We start from the raw sequence: 26,798 nt of genomic DNA on the forward strand, positions 1-26,798 counted from the left end.
TTTATTGGTGTTGTCATAGTAACGATGTGTTTCAATTCATTTTGACTCCTTTAAGTCTTTCTTGTTGTTGATGACAGTAAAATCATGAATTTTTTGCATCAATTCGTCTTTCTTTGACAGCAATGAGTTGACAATGTGCTACTTTCAAACTCATTTGACTTTTTTGGGGGGCTTTATGGTTTAAAAACGCTGATGTAACTGATGTAATTACAGCAGCAAACTTTATTGAAATATTGTGAGTTGTACTGAGATTTTTTTTTTTTAAATAAGACTGAATTTATACAGATTTGAAGATCCAGAGCTTCAGTACTCTGAGAAACTTGATGAAATTATTATATTGGATCTTTTGCCAGGGGCTGCACGGTGGTGCAGTGGTCAGCACTGTGGCCTCACAGCAAGAAGGTTCTGGGTTTGAGTCCCGGCTCGGGCGTGGGATCTTTCTGTGTGGAGTCTCCATGTTCTCCCTGTTTCTGCGTGGGTTCTCTCTGGTACTCCGGCTTCCTCCCACAGTCCAAAGACATGCAATTTGGGGACGAGGCTGATTGATACTCTAAATTGACTGTAGGTGTGACTGTGAGTGTGAATGGTTGATCGTCTCTGTATGTTGGCCCTGCGATGGACTGGCGACCTGTCCGGGGTGAACCCTGCCTCTCGCCTGTAGGTGCTGGGATAGGCTCCAGCCCCCCGGCGACCCTCACTAGTAAGGACTAAGTGCAAGATGACGATGGATGGATGGATCTTTTGCCATTTTTGATTGATAAATGATTTGTCGTATTTTCCATCAAACTGTTGCAAGACCTTATGTAATGTTTTCAATTTACCATTCGGAGCTTGTTGGTGTATGGTGAACAGAGCGCATCATTAAATGTCAGGTTATATTGCAACGTATCATCACTGGCCAAAGAAACCATGAAGACTGGATAATTGAACAATGGGAAATGTTCGTATACGCAACAAAACTTAACTGAATTTTAACGTCTTCTCAGGCTTTTATGCCAGAAAATCTTCACATTGCCACGGAAATTCAAACAAACTGCTGAATCTTTGTCTGCAGTCCTGGATGTTGTCAGATGATGCCGTGAGGGGGACGATCTCATTTTGTACTATTTACATCCTGTATACTAATAATTAATCACTATTCGTGTATTTACGTACATATCTAATTGTATTCTAGCGTTTTCCACATCACTCCTGTATTTTCTGGAATTCGCAGGCTTAAATTTGCAGTGTGAAGGAAGGACGTGAGGCACTAAAAGAGTCTCTATCGGTGAGTGTGAACAGTGAGATAACACCAAAGGCTATTTTTACACTCAAGGACGTGGTCCAACTCATTGACTTGAGCTGCAGGGCTCTATTGTACCTCTGCAGGAAGAAACACCTGCCACTGTTCTCAGAATAATTATACACACTGTTAGAGCGAGCACAGTCCAAAGACCAAATGTCTCAATAATGAGGTCTTGCATGGCAGCAAATGTTGGCAAACGAAGATCCATGATGTGGTGTGGAAAAACCTCTTGTAAGGTGTTTGTGTCTTTATTGAATATGGTTGCAATTAAAAAACGAAGAGAGAAAACACAATGAATTTATGATTAAAAACGTGAATACAAAATGTGTCTTTGACAATACACATTTTTGGTTTGCAAATAACATTTTTCTTTTGCAAAATTAAAACCTTTGCCTGCTTTGGAGCATGCTATTAGCCAGTCTTGATCAATGTAAATGACAGTTTTCTCTAGTATTCCGTTACATGCAGTGCTTCACATCTTCAGACACAATTATGCATTGTGTGCCTTAATTTACTTGCTCCAAACTACATTTCCACAGTTTGCTTGCCTCGTAATGAACTCAGGAGACTCAGCTGAACAGCAAAATCTTACTTTTGGATTTGCAGATAAGAACTTTGGATTTGCAAATAAATGTAATTTACTTCTATGATACCGTGGCTGAATATTTATCTCAATTGCAATAACAATAAGCATATTTTTGTGGCATTTTCTATCGAGTTACACTCAAATCACTACTTTGGTTATTTTTCTATATTTTGATTTGTCAGCAACAGCGATGTCAACAAACAGAACGGCACGGACCCATACTGTAAGTGCTGTCTGGTGAATCTACTCCATTCATAACAGAACTCTCCCTAATGACATGAACCCAGCCGACCTTCAGGGAAGCTCCTGTAAGATTCACTCAACCCTGCAGAGAGGGCTTTGACATCTGATAACAGGTACCACCCGCTCCAGCCTCTGTGGTGGTCTCCCCGGGGGGAACGTGCCCCGGCCAGCTGGCTGTCAGAGTAAGCAGGGTGAGACCAGAGTTGATCGCTTTTCAACACGACCGTACATCTATCAGCTCCCCTCCCCGACACCCTACCATCACTGCTGATGGAGATCTGGCCGGAGAACACTCGCTCCATCACATGAAAGCACTTAAATACTCAAATGGAAACATACACAGACAGAGTGTTTGTCCATTGCCTCAAGTTGGCTGCTTTGGGAATGTCTGTGTGTCGTTCCATTACGTGTTGCTGCACCATTCACATTGCGTTCCTCATGCCTTTATAATAGCCCATGAATTACAATGGACTCCAGTTCTGTCTCTAAATCAGACTGCTTAATGCTTTTGCTTTATTGCTCATTTCCTCTCGTAAAGCCCCCAAATCAGCGAGACTATCAAAAAGAATGAGCGGGGAGTTTCTTTTAATCAATTCTAAATCACAATATGAGGCCTACATGTAAAAACTGGACATTCCGCAACACAGCTGCTACCCTCATCTTGGCCTTTGACAACAAAAATGTTTTCAGGTCATCCTTGAGCATCCCGCGGATGTTTGTTCTATATTTAAGTCAGTTCCTCAAGGCACCCCTGGAATATAGTGTTGATGTGAAGTGACAGCGACCTTTGACCACTAAAACCTTTTCAGTTCATCCAAGTGGACTTTGTGTCACATTGTCTCAAGATGTTAACAAAAAATGCTACAAATGAGTGGACATGCAGATGGATGGACAAAACAGACGTTGCATTCTTCATCTTGTTGCACCACTGTTGTTGGAGGGATTTTTATGATTTGATAGAAATACAGATTTAATAGAGAATTGATGAAGATGGGTTTATGTTTAGGTTGAAATTGCCTGTCACTTAGATGGTAAATAGCGCCCTCTGCAGGTGATTCTCAACACACCTTAATACAGGGTGTCTAGCAGGGTGTTAACCAGCTCATTAGGACCAAATTGCAGTCCCTGCTTGAACACTGGTTCTCTAGGGAAGTGGAGGTTGGAACCAGGAGCCTGCTTCTATTCCTTTTGGAGGATAATGTGGACAACATAGAGGAGGTGACACATCTACACATACTGCAGCCTTATTCAGCCTATATTCATGCCAAGTCATTACATTAAAATGAACTGGGATGTAAACCCACCGCTTTCAGACCAATCACTGCATTTTATAAACAAAAACAAGCCTCAAAAGCTTCCAATTGGTTTGAAAAAGAATTTTTGTTGCCACAGCGCACTGATCTCATTGTCTGGCATGGAAAATGCGATCCTGCCAAATGCCAGACTCAACGAGCGTGACCAGACTCTGAAAACAAACTTGTCTCCGAGGGCTCAGAGGAACCACAGGCCCAGCCTAGCCTGCCCACAACTGACCCACCCACACACACACACACACATACACACAACACGCAGCTGGCGTCGCCTGCACTCTACACTCTCACCTGTCGATCCCCACCGCCTGCATGTGTGGTTTCTCAGAGCTTTGTTTTTCTTACCTCATCATTGACTGGGTTACATTTTCATGGAAACAAAAGTGTGCAGCAGAGATTTGTTGTGAAAAAGTTTGTCTCTGCAGTAACCGTCCTCAGGCATCACTCAATATGTATGAAACTTGCTTCATTCTTTGCTGTGTTTAGATACCAAAAGAAGTTTGTGGTTCAGAACTTTAAAAAAAAAAAAAAAAGTGATACGTATAATTGTGCTGACCACATAAAAGCATAGAGTTCCTAAGAACCGGGCCGTGTTCCAGAACCAGAAAAGATTATCATTATCTCTACAGTTTAATTAATTGGAGAGGACATCTAGTGTTTACTTTGCCTTTTGCAGCGAACATCAATGTTTACCTTGGATACAGTTGTGAGAAGATAGTGTACATGGAGGGCAGCAGCGTGCAGTGGTAATGGAGAGAGAGAAGGGGAGTGAGTTCATAGGGAGATGCCAGGAAATTGAACATCATGTAGCATAATCTAACATTCTATCATGTTATGTGGCTCATTAGCAGAGTTGTGTATCTCACTAGCTCCCTCTGTTGGATGGTTAGAGACTATTGCTCTTTCTACACACATTATTTATATTTACTTACATTAATATCCATAAGATGTAATCTCACTTTCCTTCTGTAACCTTGACCGCTGACCCAAAATTACATTTTTACCAATTTGGAACACAGGTTTTGTCTCCCATTACACATGCCGTCCCCAATTAAGTGGTCTTAAGTCAGGTATGTGTCTCTGAAGGTCACCGAGACGTATCTACATGCACCGATATTCATCTCCAACTGCCCCCCCTCAAAAAAAGCAGTGACCACCCACCAACACACACACACACACACACACACGCACGCACGCACGCACACATACACACACACACACACATTATGTGGCTTTTGCTCTATTCAGCTAAAACACTCCTGCATATGTGAATAGGCTGAATGTGTTTTCCACTTTATGCCCTGAGGGTCTGTTTTTAGCGGACAAGAAATAGGTTTTTAGTTGTCGGTATTAAATTCTCATTTCACAGCCTCTGTAATAAGAGATAAAGATGGCGTTGTGTTCTTATAGTTATCAAGACAGAAGTCTTGATTTTTCAGGTACTATAAATGGGCCAGACGCTGTTATTCATAATGCACCAGGCGATCAGACATATACCTTTTTCGTGAACTTTTTCCGCCTGATTTAAATGCATGTCATTTTAGAGGAAATGATGCCTCTCTGGTTCTATCATAGCATTTTACAGGGCACCGAATCCTCAGAAAGACTGAAGCTCTTTAAGCATCGCTGCTCCGGTCTTATTATTGCATCATTCCTATTTTGCACGGTAAAGTCAACACATCACAAACGTGGCTCCTTGTCGATTGCCTCGATCAACGACAGCTGTTGTATCACTCTCAGTTTGGAGGCAATAAGACCACAGGGGAATAAAGTTCAACTTATCTGAAACGCAGAGTTCTTCTGTGCAGTTTTACAAATCAAATCATAGTTTTGGTAAACAGAATGTTGTGTTTCATATCAGTCTATATAAAGGGTGAGTTCTGTCCATCCAGCAGATCATTGCTTTTGTCCTGCAGACCATATTGCCACATGCTAAAGGTTCTTGAACCCTGTTTACGGGCAAAGTTCATCTTAAAATATGTGTTTTGCAAGGGGATTTTTTTTTTTTTTTGCAAGAGGCTGCAGCATTCTACCTTATTGTCACTTTATTGAGACAATTTGATGTGGAACAACACTCGAATTACAAGCAAAACAAGATTGATTAGTTGATAAAGTACAAATCGATCCCCAGAATGTGCATGCAAATAAACTTTGATTTTGATAATCAATTGTTATTTGTTATCTGATGACCACATGTTTATTCTGCTCATACAAAGCTTTATTTAATCATATTTATCCAAAATGGACATTTCTTGTACCAAATTCAAATAAAGGCACTCCACTCTCTCCGCTCTCTTTGGCTATCTGTTTGAATAAACATTTCATCGCCATTTTCCATCTCAGGATAAATCTTTTAGACAAAGTTGGAGCATTGATTACTTCAATGTAGCATTTCAGCAGTGACTCAACTAAATTCAAGCCTCATTTGCAGTAGAGAACTCCTCCTGTGCACAAATCCACTTAACCAAAGCATCCGTTGTGCTCAGTCTAGAGCATGAAAATGCCCTCGGGTTAAGATGCTCAACAGTTTTGCATTACAGATATGAGATGTGCAGAAGGAGCAGGATAAAGTTCACTCACCTAATCAACTATTCATGAAATTTGAGCGAAGTTTAGTGACCTCTGTTTTTCTCTGAGACACACGAACAGCACATTTAGGTCACAAACTGTAACAGCACAACCCTGAAAAGGCAAATAAAAAGAAACAATGAAGACAGGAACTTCAAACATAATCAGTACCCAGAGCAACATTACACAAATACTAAAGCTTTATTTTAGTCAGGCTTGGCAAGATGTAGGCTGTGAGGCTGACGTGTATGGAAGCTGAGAGAGGCCATACATCTATGAATTAACACACAACCGTGACATAATGAGCTTCGTTATTTTACGATAATTAGATAAATGAGTTGAATAAAAGCATCAATAAATTCATTTGAATCTTTTTCGCTGCCTCCATAGGACATGTGTAGTAGGAACGGAGGCCAAGACTGGCTGTACTTGGGATTTATTCTTTCTCACGGTACCAGGATGCAGTCTTGTTCTCACAAGATAACAAAGCTCGGGATCTTCTGAAGCTGAATAGAAGTTGCAGTCATGCTGCCACCTGGTGGTTATGGGAAGTAAATCTGACTTAGTAAACATAATTTGATTTACATCGAAGTGACATTGTCTGGTGTTCACTTGATGCACAGCAACAGACTACAAAAGTGTGTGTTCTCTAGCACCACCAAGTGGACTCAGGAAATGATAGTTATTAGCAAGTTTCACCAGGGGGGGCACTCATCACTGCTTGAGGCTTTAATTAGGGAGTGGAATGCATTCACTCTGAGAACTTTTTATCTGTCTGTTGCAAAACACTTGTATGCTACAAAATGAACTTTCCAAATACAGTCTCAATGATAGACTCTTCTCTTTTGCTTCTTGCAAACAGGCTCATTTGAAAGGTGGAACAAATGTGAGGCGCAACGATCCAGCAGGATCCCTCAGAGAGGCACACAGCCACCGGCTGAGTTCGATTCAAAACAAACCAATGGGTCATTCTGAAAGAAACACTGAAACCAAAATAAATCATGTTCCTGAAATACTTATCATGGTATTTTATGTACTTTAGGTGCATTTTTACTAACTGAACTAAAATGTTAATACACCAAGAATGCAACACAACTAGAGTCCATCCTTAAAATGGACATTTAAGAATTTATGGGACTTGTTTTGTCCCCCAAAAGGAGGTTGGGTCTCCATGAATATCAAATATATATTCATATTCACACACACACACACACACACACACACACACACACACACACACACACACTTTTGATATACCCGCACCCGCCTCCCTCTCTCTTGCAACGTCACACCGTTACATCGAGCGCGTGCGGCAGTCCGGTTAGCTCTCACAAAGCAACCGGTGACGACAACAAACGCCAAGCCTCTCCTCATTTTTGTTTTTTTAAATAATTGTTTCCTTTTATTCTTTTTTTTAATCTAAAAAAAACAAAAAACAAAAATCCCTACAACCTCAAAGTAAAAAAGAACAAGTTCGTCGCGGTACAGAGGACTTCCTGTTAAAAATGAACGGCGAGCTGTAATTTATTTTTAAAGTTGGATTACAGCGGAGCCACTTGAACTGAGAGGAAATATTGTGAGCCAGATGCTGAGAAGATGAGCTGCAGTTCAACACATCGGGACCCCGTGTTTTCACCGGTAATTATTTTAATATTGGTTATTGATCCTATTTTTTCAACGTCATTGATGAATGAAAACAACAAGTCTATTTTAATACTGTGTTAACGGAGAAAATGCTTGTTTTGTTTTGTGTGTGTGTTGTTTTTTTTTCCTCCGCCCCTGAGGTGCAAGTTGGGACACATTTGAATTTCTGGAAAAAAAAAGGTTTTTAAAATTCCAGCGAATGCCGTCAGTGTCACTTATCGCTGCTGTTCAAACGCCGCGTTATCTGAGCCAGCCTTTATCTTGAATCTGCACTCGGTCGTCTGCTCGGTCTTTCAACCGTGTTCAAGTGTGTTTCCGTAAAGTGGATTTCAAGGTAAATGTGACGAGGTCAATAATGCACATCAACATTTAGTTAACCTTAATACAGACACCATCCCTCCCCTCCACTCTCCCCCAAATTCCTCAGTACTGCTCCAAACTTCAGAAATACAGTATTATTCCCTTGTTGTTATTATCAGGCAAAACTCCATACACTTGACTGTGCGCCATCTGGGTGAAGGTAGAAACCCCGTTCAAGATGTACCAACAGCCAATAACAACTATATTTATTTTTTGGTTGGGGGGGGGGGGGGGGGCTCGGAGGTAGCCTGACCGTCCACCGGTGGTTCGATTCTCACTTCCCCCGGTGACGATGTCCAAGTATCCTTGAGCAAGATACTGAACCCTCAATTGCTCCTGATGCCCCTGCGTCAGACTGACGTCCAGGGTGTACCAACCCCCCCACCCCCCCCAACGGACAAGTGGCATAGCAGATGGATGGAGGGTCGGAGGGGAAACAAACATGATGTGGCAAATCTTCTGTATTTTTTCTGTTCGCTTGCACACACACTCACCTATAAATCAGCCTTCTTCTTTTTTTTTTTTTTTGTTCAGTAACCAAACACGTGTGAACGACTTCAAGTGAAGCAGAAAGAACATAACTTGTAATATTTTTATGAACTTCTCCTGCTGGCAGCAGACGAATCAGCGTGCGCTACAAATAAGCACCTTCTCTCAACACTGAACACATAAGTATTTAAGTGGTACGGGAGTTAATTGTCCAGGAGTGATTTTTGGTCCTAATTAAACCCACTTGAGCAACATCATGCAGGTGAGACAACATTAGTCCCTCTTAGTGAGGCTAATAAGTCTGCATATTGTTGAGTAAACACCACTCACGCATAACTAAACCCACATGTTCAGTATTAGAGCAGCGTCTGCCGCAGTGATAACAGATGCATTAGTCCTGTTCCTGCAGGTGCGTTCCATGAATGACTGATGCCTGGTTACCCTTAGTGGTCATTTGCAAACATTAGAGATTCAGCGCAGGTGCTTCATGCACCACATGCAGTGGGTTTGTGGAGGTGAAATATTCATGTTCTCTCCTATACCTGAGGATAATTATAGGTTATATATTTGACTCTCGTGCTTGCGGGACATTGTGTGTTTAAAAAAAGCTCTTCAGATAAATGACGCAGGCTGGGATCTGGACCCCCACCCCCACCGCCCCCAGTACTGTGTCACTTCTGTACACCATATGAGACTGTTCAGCTTAGTGAGGACTGTTCAAAAAAAAGTTTCATTGGTTTAACAGAGTTGGATAAGGTTTGCTGTCATATGAGGAAGTCGTATTTACTCTCAATATCTGGCAGATTTAGGGTGATATAATCTCATTATCAGTGTTCATTTATTTGATTGTAGATTAATTTCCTCTAACCTTTTTTAAAAAAGAAAAATTGGCCATCTTAGATGTAAACAGATGAACTGAAGGATTTTTGTCTTTTAATAGTTGTAGGTATCTTGTAGAGATCAGTAACAGTGGGAGGTTAAAGCTGACCGTTACATGTACACATCAAACCCAAATACAAGGCACATGCACAAACAGACCCCAGGTCAGGCCTCTGACTAGGTTCTTTTCTCATTTGTTGTAGATTTTAGATTTGCCCGGTGGCATCAAGTCTCAATTAAAAGTGTTAGATCTCCAGAGCACAAATAGAGTGTGTCTGCTCTGTGGCTGTTAAAGGTGGATTTCAAATGACACGTTTCACTCGTAGAATGCGATCCGTTTTGCTTCTTCGTCGTCTTTATGGAGATACTCATCCTTGTGTACGTGTGTGCGCACGTGTGTGTGTGTGTGTGTGGGAGTGAATGGGAAAATTGTAGTGGCACTATCAAGGACTTGAATTGCTGTGAAGGTGTAAAGGCGCTATATAAATATTCATTCACCAGTAAGCAGAGAGTGAACCGGAGGTAAGCTGGCTCAGCAGATCGAAGTCAACACATGCATTCAAATAAGCATACATGAATAACAGTCTAATATTTGGACCTGTTTTCAGAAAAGAAGCGGATATACAATTGGACTGCAGATGACTTTTCCTTACTTTTTAGGAAGATGGCAACTCCCTAAAATGCATCATCTCATTTTCAAGGGGGTCTTCAGACATAAAACAAGGCTGGAAAAAACATTAAACAAAACATTAATTCAATAAACGTGTAGATAATAGTGAAAATAAGCGACGCTCATACTAATGAATATGATCTGAAAGATAAAGCATAATAAATGGTCAATTCTTGCTCGTAACTCAAATTTTACTGTTGTTCAACTGAACCCTTAAAAGCCCTGACAAAAAGTTGACCTGTCCATCTTAGTTTATTGAAATATTAACATAGGCCCAAGATTTATTTTATCCACACAAAGCGGTTTAATTGTTCTAAATCAGGGGGGGGCTAAAGAGTAGACAATAGCTGTGTGTACCTTTTTCTCTTGAGCACCTGGCGTCAAAACATTTGTGCATGTCACTGAATGGCAAACAAACAAAGGAGGGGATAATTGGAAATGTTTGCTCAGGTCTAAAATACTTAACCCATTATCGTTCTGCCTTCTACAAAACACGTTAAGCTTTCCTTTTCCTAAACATCTGCTCTCTTTGAACCACTTTATCTGCGACTAGTTGAGTGTTGCTCAGACCGGCGGTCTAAGAGTTATCATGCATGTAAACGGTCAGATTTCGCTCTGCAGCTGCCTGAAAAATATGGTGAAGACGGAGTAAATCAAACATGGAATCAGCTGATGTGTCCGCCCATGTGTGTATTGTTTTGACCTTTTGAGATATCTGTCGAAGTATTTAACACTGCAAAGAGGAAGGAAATGTTACTATTTAACTCTCGATATTGCCCCTGTAGTGTTTGAGATTACTGAGATGCTGCAGGATTGAGGTTATAGTACTTGAGAAAGGAAGAGCGAGGACAGTGTTGCATTTTGCTGCCTTTTGTGGTTTCCTGAGCACAGGCCATCTATCAAGATGAGAGTGAGGGAAAGAGAATGAGACTCTGAGTTTGTTTCGTTTCACATGTTTCTCTGGGAGGTAGAGCGAGAGAGACAGAGACAGTCTAAAACAAATGGATAAACACAAAGAACTGTAGTGATGTGGGCGACAGGTGTAAGGAAGAGCGAAAGTGTCAGCACCCATCCAGTCACCGTGAATGTCCCGTGTAGCTCCACAGGCTCCGCTGCAGCCGGACTTCCATGATGTCCACAGAGGGACTAATAATAGCCTCCACTACAAAGAGCTGTCACTCTGGATTGTAACAGAGCGCTGATAAGGGTCCATCTCAGTCGTGCTGCTGGGCTCCTCCATGGAATGTGCTGTAGATCACGATATAGATCCCAGGTTTGAAAAGTAAAGTCGGTGAGGAAACATCTTAAAGCGGCATTCTCTGTAATGGCCAGCAGGGGGCGACTTCAGCGTCTGATCTTATTGAGGTTTATGAGAACATCTTGATTGATTACCTCAGTAAATATTATTACCACCACCAAGGAAATGATGTCATCACAGTGCTGGTTTGTCTCGCATCTTAGCAGGAAAACGCAAAACGATTGTGGACAGATTTTGGAACTGATCCACAATCAGATCATTTGGCAGACGTGTGAGCTCTTTAGTGCTCATAATTTGTTGGTTTCAATTTCTAATTTTCAAGTCTTCTCGATTGCGTCATGCTATCGGTTACCACTGCCAAGGAGGTCATGCCTTCAGTGGTGATGACGCTTGTTTGACTCTCAGCAGGACTATGCCAAAACAATGTGACTGATTTTCATCAAACTCTGTGGAAGGGTGTGGTAAATGTGAGGAATAATCCATTACATTTTGGGCCAGGGTAATTATAGCACCACCTGGTGGCAATAGGAAGTTGCCTTTTTTTTTTTCTTTACACTTGTATGTACTCTGCCTATTGAATCAACTAGATTCGTCTCAGATTTGGTCAGAAACACCTTAAGATGTTGCCACTGGGATACTGTGAAGACTACAAGTTTTTCATTTGGTATTGTCACTATGGCGAAGGGGCTTATTGAAATATTTTGCCATAGAAAAGGAATGTCCAGTGGCCTGCTCATCGCTGCCTGCAGCTTTTATTAGGGCCTGAGCACAAAGATGCCAGGGGCCCGAAAGTTCATCTGGGAGGATGTTTGTTCCGTTTGAATGATTTCTAGTTTTTGAAATTTTTGTCCCTGTTGAGGCAGATGATGAATCGCTCCACCTGCCTCTGTCTGTTCTCCTACGCCGGTCACGTGTGAGTGAAAGAAGCCACGACGGTGGCGACTAGCAGCCAGACTTTAAGTACATAATGGCTATGGGGTCTGCTGCTACACTGCATGTGACATAAAACCCATATGAAAATGGCTGCGCACGCACACGCATACCCATACACACACATTCCCTCGCACATAAACAGCTTTTGGAGAATTTACATAGACCCAAAAAATAGTGTTTTACCAATCAGGGACATGGCTTTTGTCCCCATTGAACTGGTGTTTATTCCTTTGTGTTCTGAAAATGGCTTAAGCCCCCCCCCAACACACAGACACACACATGAACAGGTACACGCTGTTTATATACACGATTTTAACGGGAAGGATCGGAACCAATCCCTTCCTGTTAGTAGCAGGAAACATCTCCTGCTTATTGAATAGACATCGACTTCCACGTAGCTTCAAGCCACAGTTTGATGGGTGATTTTGCTGTTCAACTTTCAGGCACGAGCGGGTTTAAACCGATAAGTTACAAGGTTTATTACATCTTCCCAAGTATACCCAGCAGTGTGCCAGAAGCAGAGCGACTAAAATCTTTTAATGAAACCTTTTCAAAACAAGCTCTTTCCCTCCTGAAGGAAACCAAATTATCTATTTGTCTTCCTAGAGTCAGAAACACTCACACTTGCTATGGCAACAGAAAACATCTGTGGAGAGTGGAGTGCACATGTATATCGCTCATCTTAAACGGTTCCGTGTTTTAGAGGTGCGTGATAATTTCGCTTCAAGGTGTTTGTTGTTGGGATCTTTATGCTCTCATGTTTGTGTGCACTCATGACAGCTTTGCTGGAAACCATTCTTCCTACCTGAGCCATGTCCAGATGTTCCTCTCTGGTCCCTGGGTAACGTCTGTTGCCTTTCCTCCGTGTTCTCTGCTCAGTACCAGGACCAGAATCAGATATGAAGTGCAGCGCATTCCACCACTTACTGTGGTCTGGGTGGCTGCCAACAGCTTACCTTCCTGCCCCTGTGAACAAATCCAGACTGTGTTTTGATGTTGCCTTCTCCGCAGTGGGAAAATAAAGAGATTAATCAATCTGACATGCCACAAGAGTCCCTTCATGTTGGATGGAATGAATTGTTTCTGCCTGTGAGGGTCACTTGAATTTAAATGGTTTATTTGAGTTGTAATGAGTGTGCACGGTCAGAAAAGATTACATCATTCCTATTTCCACTGAGCGTACTGTCAGAAATCTTTTACAAGGCTAAATAGAACAAAACCAGGGACGCAGCAAGAAGATTCACCACATTCCCATTGAAACAGCCAGAAAACTGAAACTCTAAATCATGTCTTTCCTGTCTTCACACATTCTGTTCAAGAAAATCCGCCAAGGAATAGTTTGAGGATCTTAATGTTTAGTGTGCACGAGGCTGTAAGATGAATGTCTGATTTGTAGAGCTGGTGCTGTTGGAGGAAGAGGAGAGATTCATTCTTTATATTAAATCAACACACACTGGCTGGTTAATGTTGGTGTCTTTAACAATGACGGTGAATGACAATTGTTTTAGCTGTTGGAGAGAAGGAACTTCTGCAGAATCTTTTATTATCGAAACAAAATGAACAACGTGTTTTTTTTTTCTTGAAGATAGAATTATTACACATGCAGAGTAATATTTTATTGACCTTTGGTGCTATGCCATAAAGTTTGAGACATCTTCTTATGTCGGTAGGGCTGCATTATAAAATCAACACAGCAAAATACTGCAATACATCTATATCGATACTGCATCCCCTACTATGGCAACTTATCCTGATAAACTCTTATTTTAGTCCATTTACTGTATGTTGCAGCTGTATTTCAGATGATGTTATGGTTTCTATATTAAGTGTTTAAGTGTATAACTTTACAAATATCATTCTAATGAATTGGCATGTACATTTCAAAAGTAAACTATGTAGAGAAGCACAATATGTATGGTATGATATTGTATGGCAGTATGTCGTGATCTTCGTCATTCGTCACTAACGTCTGGTATCTTGCGCTCCTGGCTGATACCAGCCCTAACAGTACCGAGCTCAGCACTTGTAAGCAAATCATGTTGGAATTGAGTCACGTTAAATAACTCAAATTTCATTCCCTGAGAGTGTATCTGGGTGAGAGAGTAAAGACAGAGATTGAGACAGTGTGATGTCTCCACTGCAACAGGTTCAAGCAAACGGCCTGGGGTCCCAGGTGGGGTTTTACTATTTTAAACACTGGATGCAGGGAAGTTTTGTAATATTCTTAATGCAAAGCCGACCGTGGAAATGTATCAAACCTGAGGAAATGCCTGATCCAACACAATATGTCTGAAACTGGGGAGTGCAGCATACTGGATAGCATGAAAGCCATTGCTCCTCCTCCTCCTCCTCCTCCTCCTCAGCAGCAGCAGGTAGCGTTAGCTGGAGCATCACACCTGGACACGAAGACATTTTGACTTACTTTTTACCACTGTTAACAGTTATTTAAGAGAATGCAAATTACAAAAAGAAAAAAAAAAGAACTGTTTTCCAGATATTGGTACCAATATTGGTTCAAATCAGGCTGAATTGTTAAGCTCCAGTACTGTTGGCACACAATTTTAGTTAGAAAAAGGTTTTTATGACTGAAAACTTGCCAGCTAAGACTGCAGATGATTCCAGAAACAATTGTAATTTCTCCTCTTGACAGATTAATGGATTTGGTCGAATGAAAATCCAAGCAGGATGTTTAAATCACATATATTCACCTGCCTGGGTTGTATAAGAGGAGCGATGTCTGGGAGAAAGAGTAGCTCATCTTTGAAATTTGAGCTGAACAGATGATGTGTCGTGATAATGAAGATGTGCTTCCTCCTATATGATAATACCTCAACTTTTAAGCATCCCTTGTACATAGCCATCCACAGTTAATCACCAGAATTTATGTGTTGTAGATGAACTTATCTGTGTAGCCTCATACTCAGAAGGTCATAGCTGGATTTATCTCTGAGGACTCAAATAAGTCATGATAGAGGAAGAGAAGCCGGTGGCTTGGGTTGATGGAAACATCACTTGTGCTGTCTTGCTCCATAATGAATCACACAATCAGCCTCAAATGTGATTACTCACCGATGTCCGACTTACACGCTTCAGTGTCAACTGCCGTGTGCGCGTGACTCTAAAGGGGTCACGGCAGGTCAAGCTGTAGGTCGGCTTTTAGACTTCATTTTCGGGTTCATGTCTGCCTCATGTCTCTTTTAGTGAGGAAATAAATCTGCCAGTCCTGCGGGAAGTAAAATTCCTTTTCAGTGCACAAAGAGACGTTTCCATGAAGGGCGATGACTGGAGCGAAATGATTTAACGCTCATAAATCAATATCAGCACAGGCTTGAAGAGATAAAAGAACTCAACAAGGTTTTGCTTTTCTCTCTAAACTGCTCTGTTTGTTCAAATCCACACTGGCACTAAAAATACCCCACACACACACACACACACACCACCCCTTTGTAGCGTGTGTCGGTCGAGGGTCAAGTGTTGCTCCTTTCGTTCCCCAACACAGCCTATTATCACGGTACAGAGCACAAACAAAAGTTGCGTTATCTGGACAACTACTCAGCTGGAAAGTGTTGCAATAATGCTTATGCCATGTGCTTTGAGTTGCACCCCCTGCACAAAACTACTCCATCCTCAAATAAATGATCTGTAAAACCTAATCCACTGTTAACTTTAACATGAAAGGTTTATGGATAAAATGATTATTGAATTTACTGCTTTTTTTAACTCTTACTTTTTACACCACTTGTCATCGCAATAGCTTTCAGGAAATGAAGATACTAAAGTACATACAGGCGATAGTTGAAGGTGTAAAAGACAGTAACTTGCTGAAGAAAAAAACCTGCTGTAATTTTAGCTCGTTTTCAATGGAACAACTGAGCTGTGTATGATTGTGTGGGAATGTGTTAGCGAGTTGTCACCCTGCGTTGCACCCTAACCCTCAGCCAACAGAGTATGAACGCGTGTTTGAATGTGTGAACGTCTTGTGAAGGGCCTTGAGTGGTCGGAAGACTCGCCAAAGCTTTGTACGAATGCTTCCCATTTACAGCTTTCACATCCCCAAGCACTGCTACACGCAGACATACAAAAATCTCATCTTAGTGAATAAAAGAGAAAGAAAAAGATGCAGTTTTTCATTATGTTAAACAGATCCATCCCATAATGTCACGATTTTCTTGGTCTAAGCCTTGACCCTCCTTCAAGTTTTGTGGTGCTTGTTGCTGACAAACTGCACTGACAACATAACCTCCCTGCTGTGAAGGTATAATTGGATAGAAACTACCTCTGCAACAAGAAGAAGCTGCTTGTGGAACTTGTAAATGAAGAGAAAACATGGCGGAAACAGTGTGCTTTTTATACACCCTTTAAATCAAGTCTAGCCAAACTGGGCACATATCTTATCATAAAAATATAAAAATCATGATAAAATATACCATAAATCACAGTTATTGCTTTAAAAAAAAAAACCAACTTAGAGCATCTCTACTTTAAATACACCGTACAATACTTGTAGTACTAATTCTCCCTCAGAGAAACGCAGCTAAAGATTGAAAAGTTAAAGACATTTTCTGTGTCAGGTGTCACATAGATGTTCAACCACAACCATGATCTCAAATGACTTGCGGGGTACCACATAGATGTTAAGCCAAGGAAAAAAGTCAATAAATTCATTATATATTTCCTGTCAAGTCAATGTTGAGTTGATTTCGAGTCGCCCCCCCCCCCCAAAAAAAATTGTAACATTTTGTGAGTGCTATCGCATGCAGCAGAGCTCTGTACCATTGCTGAGCTAATGGTCTTCGACTGCGAATATCCACCCGTATTCCTTTAAGACTCTTGGCCTTCTTTTCCGACAGCTCTGTGGGAAAGATGTGTTCTCAAATGGAAGTAGTCATGAGTATTGGTCACAGGAGTAAAATATATACATCTAAATAGAAGACATATTTTCCCCAGCTAAGGAGTTAGAGCAGTTCATGCGTGATGAGCTGCTGCGGCATCAAATATCCAGAGAGGAGACAATTCCCACTACCGGGAGGAAAAGTACAGTATGTCTTCACTGATATTTACGATACCGTTAAAATGACTGGATCCTGCTTGACAGACATACAAATGCATCTGGAGGATTGGAAGAACAAGGTGGTTTTTATGTTACATTACATTACACACACATATACACATATATGTTTATATATATATATATATATATATATATATATATACACACACTATTCATATGATGCTAGTGATAAATCTGTCCTCAGACTACTTGAAAAAAAACTAACACCGTAATGCTCTCGTTGTAGAGCCGTACAAACTGTAATTCTTTTACTTTTGGTTTGAATTAAAATGCTGATTTTTCCGTCGCGTTAAACAATTCAAAAAGAAAAGAAAAGAAAAAAAAACAACGAGCAGCACCACAAGATCTACCCCTCCTGAACCAAACATGATAGCAGCCAATTGCTGCACTCAGAACCCGTTTGTTGACGCTTTAAAAAGTTTTGAACTGGCAGCCAAACATAAATGAAGGCAACTGAAATGCCGACAGTGTCAAACTGACATCTCCCAGAATGACGTTTTTACCTATTCAGTGAATGAAACCTTTCTCTTGACTTTGCAGCGATCATTAGTGGGAGTCGACCAAAGAGCACGTCCTACCGCACCACACTGGAGACTGTTGCTGTTGATGTCAGTGTATTTTTGGTTTAGGCGTACACAACAACAACAGGAGACATTGTACCGCTTGTAACACACCCGCAGTTTCACTCCTGAGCGCCATCACAAGCACACGGGAAAACACCCACAAGGTTTCGTTTTGCTCCATGTCCTCAATGCACCACTGATGCTACTGATCTACACCTGTCGCTGTAAATGTGTGATGTGTAATATTACAGTTTCTAAATATTGTCAAAGAGCAACAATTCTGTGTTATTATTGAAAAAAATATGGATAATATCTAAATTTTGACATGAACTTTTGGTTTTGACCACTAGGGGGATGAATGAAGTGCCTGAACCAAAGCAATTTGAGTACTCATATCTCTTCTTTTTTTTTTTTTTTTTTTTTTTTACAGTTTGTAGCCTTGTAGTTTCCACTTAGAGAAAAAAATACTCACAGCCACAAGATTTGATTCATTTCTACGCTTTAATTCATCAGTGGCTGTAAGATTGGAGTAAAGAGCGAGCCAACCTTTTTCCCTGGCTTTCAGGAAGTTTCCTTTTTTATGACTTTTTCATGGCCAGAAATAGCAGGCATATATCACTTTATTTAGCTTACTGTTAACGCTGTTATAAGAATATTAAGAATAAGATTTATAAATTGCTGTGTTGGGTTTTCATATCCTCAAGACTTGGAGAGTGCTGAGGAGAGACCAAAAGAGACGTTCTTTATTTCAGGATACTTTTCAGGACACCTAGTGTTCGTATTTGGCCCGCCTCTGAGCCCAAGGGTGTTTCTAAAATATACAACCCTGCTTTTGCTGTCCCTTGCTGACTGACTTGCAGTTTTTCTGAGTGGTGATTCATGTCTGTTACCTGTCTTCCACAGCCCTCTTCTGTCAAACCTTATATTCTCCCCTCTTTCAAAGAGGAGCCATTACCTATGCTCTTCTTCCTCCCCTTAACTACGTTGTCATCAAATAAACACATCAAATATTCAGTAAACATCCTCCGCTGCTGCTGTAGGGTAATATTCATGCCCCTGCTACACACATCGTCATCATCATCATCATCACCATCATCAGGCTGCTCTTTGCAGCAGGCTGCACTTCACACTTTGCCAGCAAAAACATATGAGAAGGTAGCAGGTGGCAGGTAGACAAATCCCTCATGTCCCACTTCTCTAGGTTAGCCCTCCTTCAGTCTATGAGGTTAGCGTTGCTAAAGGGTCTGCCGTTTCTCCAGAGAAGTAGAAAAATCAATCGCTTGTTGTACTGTACGTGTTGAGACGGTTCTTTGATTCCTTGTGTTTTGAGTCAGTGTGGTTTAGCTTGAGTTGCATGCAGTGTGTATGATAGTCTGTCGGCCAGCCTGTCAGATCAAGTATGTCCTGGGACATGGAGCCCCAACCAACCTGGAAGTCACACCGGAATTTCAACCAACACCCTCCTTTTTTTGGGGGGGGTGGGGGGGGGGTGGGTCAAGTGTTAAAGGGATTAGAGACTGGCTGAAATGTATTAGGGATGAAGCTATAATCCCATCTGCTTCTGTGGCAGCCATATTGAATACTGATTATTCAAATATCTTTGATATCCCTTACATGTTTTGATTATTATTATTATTTTTGCAGTATGACATTGTTATTTTTTTGCTGCTGGGTGGGTGAAGGTGGCTGAATAATGGTACGAGGATGCTACTTTTGTTAGATACCCTTTGCTATTGCAGGCCATTTCTCATTTACGGAAATGTTTTCTTGATATCATTGGAATAAAAGTAACTCTGTCCAAAAGTATCAAAATCCAAATACCAGCACCTATACAACTCTATAATTTACTTTAAGTCTTATTTTATGAAAGACTAGCGCCAAACCCAACCCAACTGGAACATAACACCACAACAAATATTATAATTTCAGTGTTTCTTAGCGGAAATCAGTTGCTTCCTGGAGTGTTCCCTGGTTGTTCTAGCAACAAGTCCCAGCTAAGTATGTTGCTATCTTCATGCTACATTAAAACAACCAGCTGCTGGCTCCAAACAGTATTTACCAGCAAGCTACAAAATACCTAGTTATTCCTTAAAGTAGTTTGAGTTCATGTAGATCCTCATATGGACACGCACGCGCGCGCGTGTGTGTGTGTTTGCTGATTACATTACCTACATTATGTAGCCACCTACGCGTTTCATACAGGCTTGGTTTTTTTCACTGACTGTCAGAACTGCAGCCGGGATTCAGCCCTATTACAGGACACTGCTTTCTTTGTTTAAGCTTCCTAGTTTTCTGTTTTTTCTTTGTCTTGTAGCATTTTCACGTGAAAATATGCAGAGGAAAAAAATGCGGATTTGTTTTGACGTAATTGAACTAATCAGGCCTTTGCACAGCTAAATTGTAAAGCTTTTCTACGAGCTTTGTGATTGTTCTTATCATTGTTGACCTATATTATATTTTACATGCACCACTTCTGAGCTGCATCCCCTGCCTTGCTAGCGTGTGATATTTTATTCTCTCGTAGAGGACTAGCTCATGAATGACTGATGATGCTGGTGCTGCACATCACATGTGAGTCTTCTTTGGTGATGAGAGACAGGATATGTTGTTTTGTGGCCCATAGGGAAAATGATAACACTGTAGGTCTCGCCTGCCTAATTAGGTGATCGAAAACAAAACTAGGCCAGAAGCACTTGATCACATTCAGTGCACAAGCATGAATGTAATTTCCGCTTTGCTTTATACTGTATCTCTGCTTGAACGCACAGATCTGTGTTTTATAGATAAGGTCTATGGCTGTGACACGGACTGTTTGTGTGGTTAATATTTTCATGTAAGTGGGGTCACAACAAGTGAACCCAGAGCTTGCTATGGGAAAATAATATTTGAGGCCTATTTAGATTTGTCTTAAAAGTGTGCTCTGCTCTCACAGCCGCTTTGCAACTCTTCAAAAAAAATGTGAGGCATGTTTTGGGGTCTTGTAACAAGCTGCACTGAACAGTCTGTCACTTTTGGCTGAATGCAGGCAACAAAAAAAAAAAACAACAACAACTCAGATGGCACAAATGAGACACCAAACTGACATTGCTCTGGGAGCGTTGTAAAGCACTCGAGGGTTACATAATGATGACTCGAAGCATTTACTGCTCTGTAAGTGTGTGTGTGTGTGTGTGTGTGTGTGTGTGTGTGTGTTTGTATTTGTTGGTGTCGTCGTTTGTGCATCTGCTAGAGGGCCGAGTGAGAACGAGCAACAGAGCATGATGTGTGTATAAATGAGACGATGGAGAGGCAGATTCGACATTTTTCTTTCTCTGCCAAGTGGTAGTGAGGAATTGAGTTGATTTAGATTGAGGATGATACAGATGCTAAGAGGGGGGAATGGAGTGAGATAACAGATGAGGGGCAGGAGATGTGGGAACCAAGGGAAGTTGAGAAAGTCACCTCATGTTCAAAACTGGGATACAGAGGAGAAGGCGCCCCCCCCCCCCCCCCCCCCCCCATTCAACAGGAGCTGCACACGCAACAGTTCCTTATTTGGGGCTATTTGAGGGAGGAATTCCCAGCGAGGCTTCCGAAGTTCGGGGACCTCTAACAATCTCAGCACTGAGGTAAACTAACTCACTTGTACAGTAGCACCAAAGCAGAAGTGTTATAGCTGGATTTTAGCTCAGATCAAAGGGTTTACGGATATAAAGCTGAATAAAGATGTGTAATATACTGAATGATGCACAATGATGGCTGGCCCCTTCTACATTCTGGAGTCACAAATGCAAATATTTGAAAGGCAAAAATTTTTTTAAAAATCTATTTGGGTTAAGTATTGCTTTAATGGTTTCCCTGAGAAATTCAGGTTTGCTGTGTAAAATACATCAATGATAGTTGCTCATTATCCATCCACACATCTACCGAGGTCAAAACGCGCGAGAGCAATGCTATGGTTAGCTTGTGCTAAAAAAAGATCATTCAAGGTTTGTCTTTTGGGATAACAGTGTCAACTCTGAGAAACCTCAACCTCACCAGTTATTTCAAGGGTCTGCACACACACACAAACACAAACATACACACACAAACACACACACACACACACACAGACTATAGTGTAGCCTAGAGGTTAGACAGTAACCACTGGGTGTGGCATGCAGAGAAATATTTATTAAATTTAAAAAAGAAAAGGGGTTTTTATTACTATCAGCAAAAACCACACAAAGACTAGAATCAACTGTGAATGTATCTAGTTAGAAATATTGTGTCATCCACATTTAAACCATATAAAATACGTGATGACGTAGATGAAGCGTAGGAGTTTATTTCACTCAGAGCGAGGAAGAACGACAACTCTGTGCACTGACATTTTCCTGACATGGAGCTCCCCGCGAGAGAGGTGTTTCAGATTAAACTGAATGCTTTTTGGATGGTAAGAGAGTTCAGGCATAAACTTTCCAGACAGTTACTTACTTCAGCTTGGCTTCTGTAAGTTTCCTAATGTGTTTATAGTGTAATTTCCCTTTGTCCTGCTGCACAGATGTGAATGGAAACTCATTTGGTTTGTGGTAAAAGTATCTGCTTTATTGCTTATTTTATTTACTGGTATTCTCTCTGGCCTGAATACTGAGGGGTGAATGTTAATTACCTCCTCTTGCATGTTCCAAGATTGCATCTACTATGTAGCCCCTGATTACACGCTGTGACCTCTTCATCTTCAAGTTTCTGTTTTAACGATGCGCTGAACGTGTCAGGCTAAATATGGTTTAGACGATCCAGTCCCACGTAGGGGGTTCACTGTGGTTCGCATGACAAACCTCCAGTTTCTACAAGTGTTTGTTAGATTCCAGGCTGATGTCGAAGTGACAGAGCAGGGTAGAGGAGCTGAAGGGATTAGTGCACATAAACACTGCCTGCCAGCATCCACGATGTAGAGATCACTAAGGTCTCTTCAGAATTCAGGAGCTCTATTTAGAGTCAAATACATTAAACATAGGAGAGGGCTCTGTAGGAGAGGCTTTCATACCTGCCGTACACACTTATATATTAATAATATATTAACACCTACATGAGCAACAACAAAATGTGACAGTCACAGGAAAGGGCAAACTCCTGTGTTCATTTGCAAAGACGTGCAACAAATGTCAGAGTGCGATTTGTTTCCGCATAATTACTTATTTCTGGTAAATCCTGAAACGTACATTAGATTTTATTGGTGAATGTGTACAAAACCCTCTCCATGACAGTGCATGCACATAAAGATTTAGGTCAGTCAAACTTGCTTCTTATCGCACAGACACAGGTGTAAAGCAGGGAAATTTTTCATTTTATTACAAAGCTGTCCAGGAAACTTTTAATTGTATTTTTTTAATTGCTTTGAGTACATAAAGGACTCCACATCTTATTTACGTGCCAATTTAGTCTCAAACCAGACTGTTAATCTGTTTTCATTACTGACCTCTGAACGTGAAATTCAGTTATTTGCAGATGATATTGTGATTTTTTTTTTCTGACCTAACATCCCATGTTACCAAGGGAATACCATGTCTCAGTACCATATCAGTAGCAGTAGTCTGCTTAGTGTGGGAAGGACTTGATGCCAATCTGGGTCTCGTCTGCATTGACCAGGGTTCTTTGAAGGCTTCAGATTCACTCTGCGATTCTGCAAAGTCAAATGTGACTTTGTAAATATTTTTGCTTGCTTCAGGAAAGAAAACTGCATCCACAGACAAATTTGACCTACTGTAAGAAAAGCCAGATTTTTTTTAATCAAAAACCTTGCTTTTCATTGTATCTGTCTCTTTATTTGTTTATTTATTTCCCTCAACAGATTGTATCCCCATTGGACTTAATTAATCTGGTTTATCATATGCTCTTGTTTGCTTGTCTTTGATAACAGTGCTATTTTGTCAAGCAACATTTCCTTTCCCTGAACACAAGCCCTTAGTGGACTAAGAGAGGAGTTGCACAATGTTGGAGCATCTCAAGAAAGCCCCTGACAGTCAGATCTAAAGGGACAAGCATCCTGGACTTTAAAGGCGGCATTTTTATATTCATGCTATAACAGAATAAATGCAGCGTCCCTGAATCACTCAGCTGTTAAAGGAACACAGTCACCATGAGTTTACGTTTTTGTCACATGAAACCATGATTAAGCTCGATTAACACATACACTTTCAAAGCCTTTAGTTCAGAAATTGAATGAAAACAAGAATGTTATTGTTATGCTATTATGTCATTATACAGTAAGAGAGAACATGCTTAAAATGAATCTGAATTAAAACACTTAAGGTGCTGCTCTGGGGTGCAGCATGGCTCAGAGGTAGAGTGGCTGTCTACCAACTGAAGGGTTGAGACCCTGCATCAGATAGTTGGGATAGGCTCCAGCCCCCCCCCCCCCCCCCCGCCCGCTACCCTTAATAGATAAGAGGTATAGAAAATGGATGAATGAATGAAGTTGCTGCTCTGACATTTTCGTCAGGTATCCATCAATGATATATGAATGCATATTCTGAAGTATAGCAGGAGAAAAGTGAAGTGAATTCCAAAAAACTCCTTCAATTGTGTGAAAAAGCTTTTACGCTCTCCCTGCGGTGGTTTTTGCCTTCTTTTTAAAAAAAAAAAGGAGTAAATGTCTAAAAGGGGGGATGGAAATATTTTTTCTCACATAAATTTTGATGCAGTGAACGTCACGTGCCTGACCAGATGCTTCTACAGCCATCAAAGCCAGTCAGATTTGGAATTGTGCCTATACGCTCTCTTTGACGAATAAACCCTGATGAAGGTGTTTTTGGTCAAAACATTGCACAACTCACTTTAGGAGCACGAAAGAGTGCACGGGTATCTGTTTTCATTTTAAGGCATTTTAATAGCAGAATTCCGGGATGAATTACAGATGGACAAATGCATCATCGATTTTCATTGGCATTTTTAGGTCGCCGTTCAAGCATTGTTTAAGTTTTATGGAACATCAAGCATGGTGACCAATCTTTTCCAAGGGCACATCAGTGGGTTTCTTGAACTATCAGCTCACATGCGTCAGTGGTGCGCAGTGTTTTCTCGTTCTGTTGATGCAAACGTCACAAGTTGTTTCTGTGATAACAGGGTGCGTTTTCACTGTCATGCTTTACTTATTTTGTGCTTTTTTTCTGTATTATAGGTGAAAAAAAAGTCTCTTGTGTGCAGGTTTTGCCTTGATTGATTTATTAAAAAGCTCAAGAGTGATTTGTTGAAGAAGTTATGGTCGGGTATGTGCCCTCAATCTTGATACTCAGGTGGGTGCCGCATTATTGCTCTAAGGCCCTTGAGGGCTGGGATTATATATATTCCTGGGGGATGGGGGGGGGGGGGGGGGGCTCTGTTTGCACATGAATTTTGTCCTTCACACAATTACTATGAACCTTGACTCCTACCACACTGAGTTTTAGGTACTTGAACTGAAAACTTGGGGGTATAAAGTTACATCATTGTAGCAATTTTGACACGTATCACCGAGTACTACATGTGTAACCCATGGAGCTAGCAGACCGTGTGTGGTTCAGGCTCATGCCTGTTGAGGTCTAAATTAAACGTGTCTGTTGTTGGAGTGACGCGTTGCCTCAGTTGGGAGCAACTATTAATGCAAAAGATGACAATGATTCCTCAAGTTTCTTTTTTTAATCTATTTTGTTCCTTATTGTCTGTGGTTTGATTCTTGTTTTTTTTTTTTACAAATCTTTGGTCAGTTCCTGCCTTTTATGGAAATGTACTCCCCCTTGTGTGTCTGTTCTTGTTTTACTTCCTGTCTTATCTGTTTCCTAACTTTTTTGTGTTCTTCTCCTTTCTGGGTGTTCTGCCTAAACCCTAAACAATTTTTGCTCAACCTCTCAGGATTCTTTTTTTATTCATTTTCAGAAATGATCTTTGGGTTCTTTGTTTTCTGCTTGAGTCCATCTGCATTTGGATCCTACTTTTATACCACGACACCACTAAACCAGATAGCTTGATGTTTCTTTCCAAAGTGAGGCCTCAGAAAAGATAGTAGTGTTCCAGCTCTTTGCTGAAACGAGCAGTGAAGATAATCAGATTTTAATCTCAGACTAAAGTGTATTTTAACAGGTTGTATGGTTAGTAATCCCTTCTTGGTCTCATGCTTGTCTCTTGATTGTTTTACCTTTAGGCTGCACAGTTGTAATGTTGTCTTGCAAGCTCCTGGGTTCGCATGTTCTCGGCATGTCTGTGTGGGTTTTGTCCGGGTGCTCCAGTGTCAGAAACATGATTGTTAGGTAACTACCCTCGCAGTCTCCGATGAAGGAAGTAGTAGGAAGAGTTGGAGTTGGTCCCCGGTGTCTGCATGTGTGATCTCACAGCAGAGGATAGGATAAATGCAGAGGAGGACTTCCTTTTGTAATCTATTCAACAACAATATATACTTTCTAGTGGCTTTGTGTAATGGCAATCTGGTAATGGAGAGCACAGTCCAGGTTCCTTTTCTAAACAGGCAACCCGGTTTCACTGAAATATGTCTAAAATGTCTTCAAAAAGACAATTCGATTTGATTGAAATTGCTGGAACAAATCCTGTCCAGGTTGAAAATCTATAAACATATTAACCAAACAGTCAGTTGAGGCATAAAAGATACATGTAGGATGTGGAACTGCACAGGACTGGCAAATAAAGTCTCCCGTAGCATTGTTGTTGTTGCCTCACAGTAGGTAGAGTTTGCTGCCCCTGCACAGCTGATGAAAGAGCCTATGAAAGAGTCTCCAGCGAGTGCCAAACACTTCCCACACATGATGTGAACAAGAACAAAAGCTCGTCACACAATACAGGTACATCTCAAATGTTATACAACCGTTTATCATTGTACCCACCCATGTTCGTCAGACGTGACCTCTGAACAGAAACGAGAATGTTTACCAACACATGTCAATAGCAAGCAGTCAGAGAAGGCTGGGAACATTCTGCTGCAGAGCTGG

The 26,798-nt window shown here is 41.1% G+C and overlaps 1 protein-coding gene across 2 annotated transcripts in view; it reads left to right on the plus strand.

Annotated features, from left to right (window-relative positions):
- Positions 1-7,295: 7,295 nt before the first annotated feature.
- The window catches only part of gcgra (glucagon receptor a), a 37,478-nt gene continuing 17,975 nt past the window's right edge, over positions 7,296-26,798 (plus strand). For both annotated transcript variants that reach the window (XM_086184579.1, XM_086184581.1), the window contains exon 1: positions 7,296-7,630. The gene's annotated coding sequence lies outside the window, so the exon portion shown is untranslated. The remainder of the gene's footprint in view (positions 7,631-26,798) is intronic.

This window comes from Aulostomus chinensis, chromosome 18 (genome assembly GCF_037954235.1).
Source record: "Aulostomus chinensis isolate RoL2024-O1b breed Wild chromosome 18, RoL_Achi_v1.0, whole genome shotgun sequence".
NCBI lineage: Eukaryota > Metazoa > Chordata > Actinopteri > Syngnathiformes > Aulostomidae > Aulostomus > Aulostomus chinensis.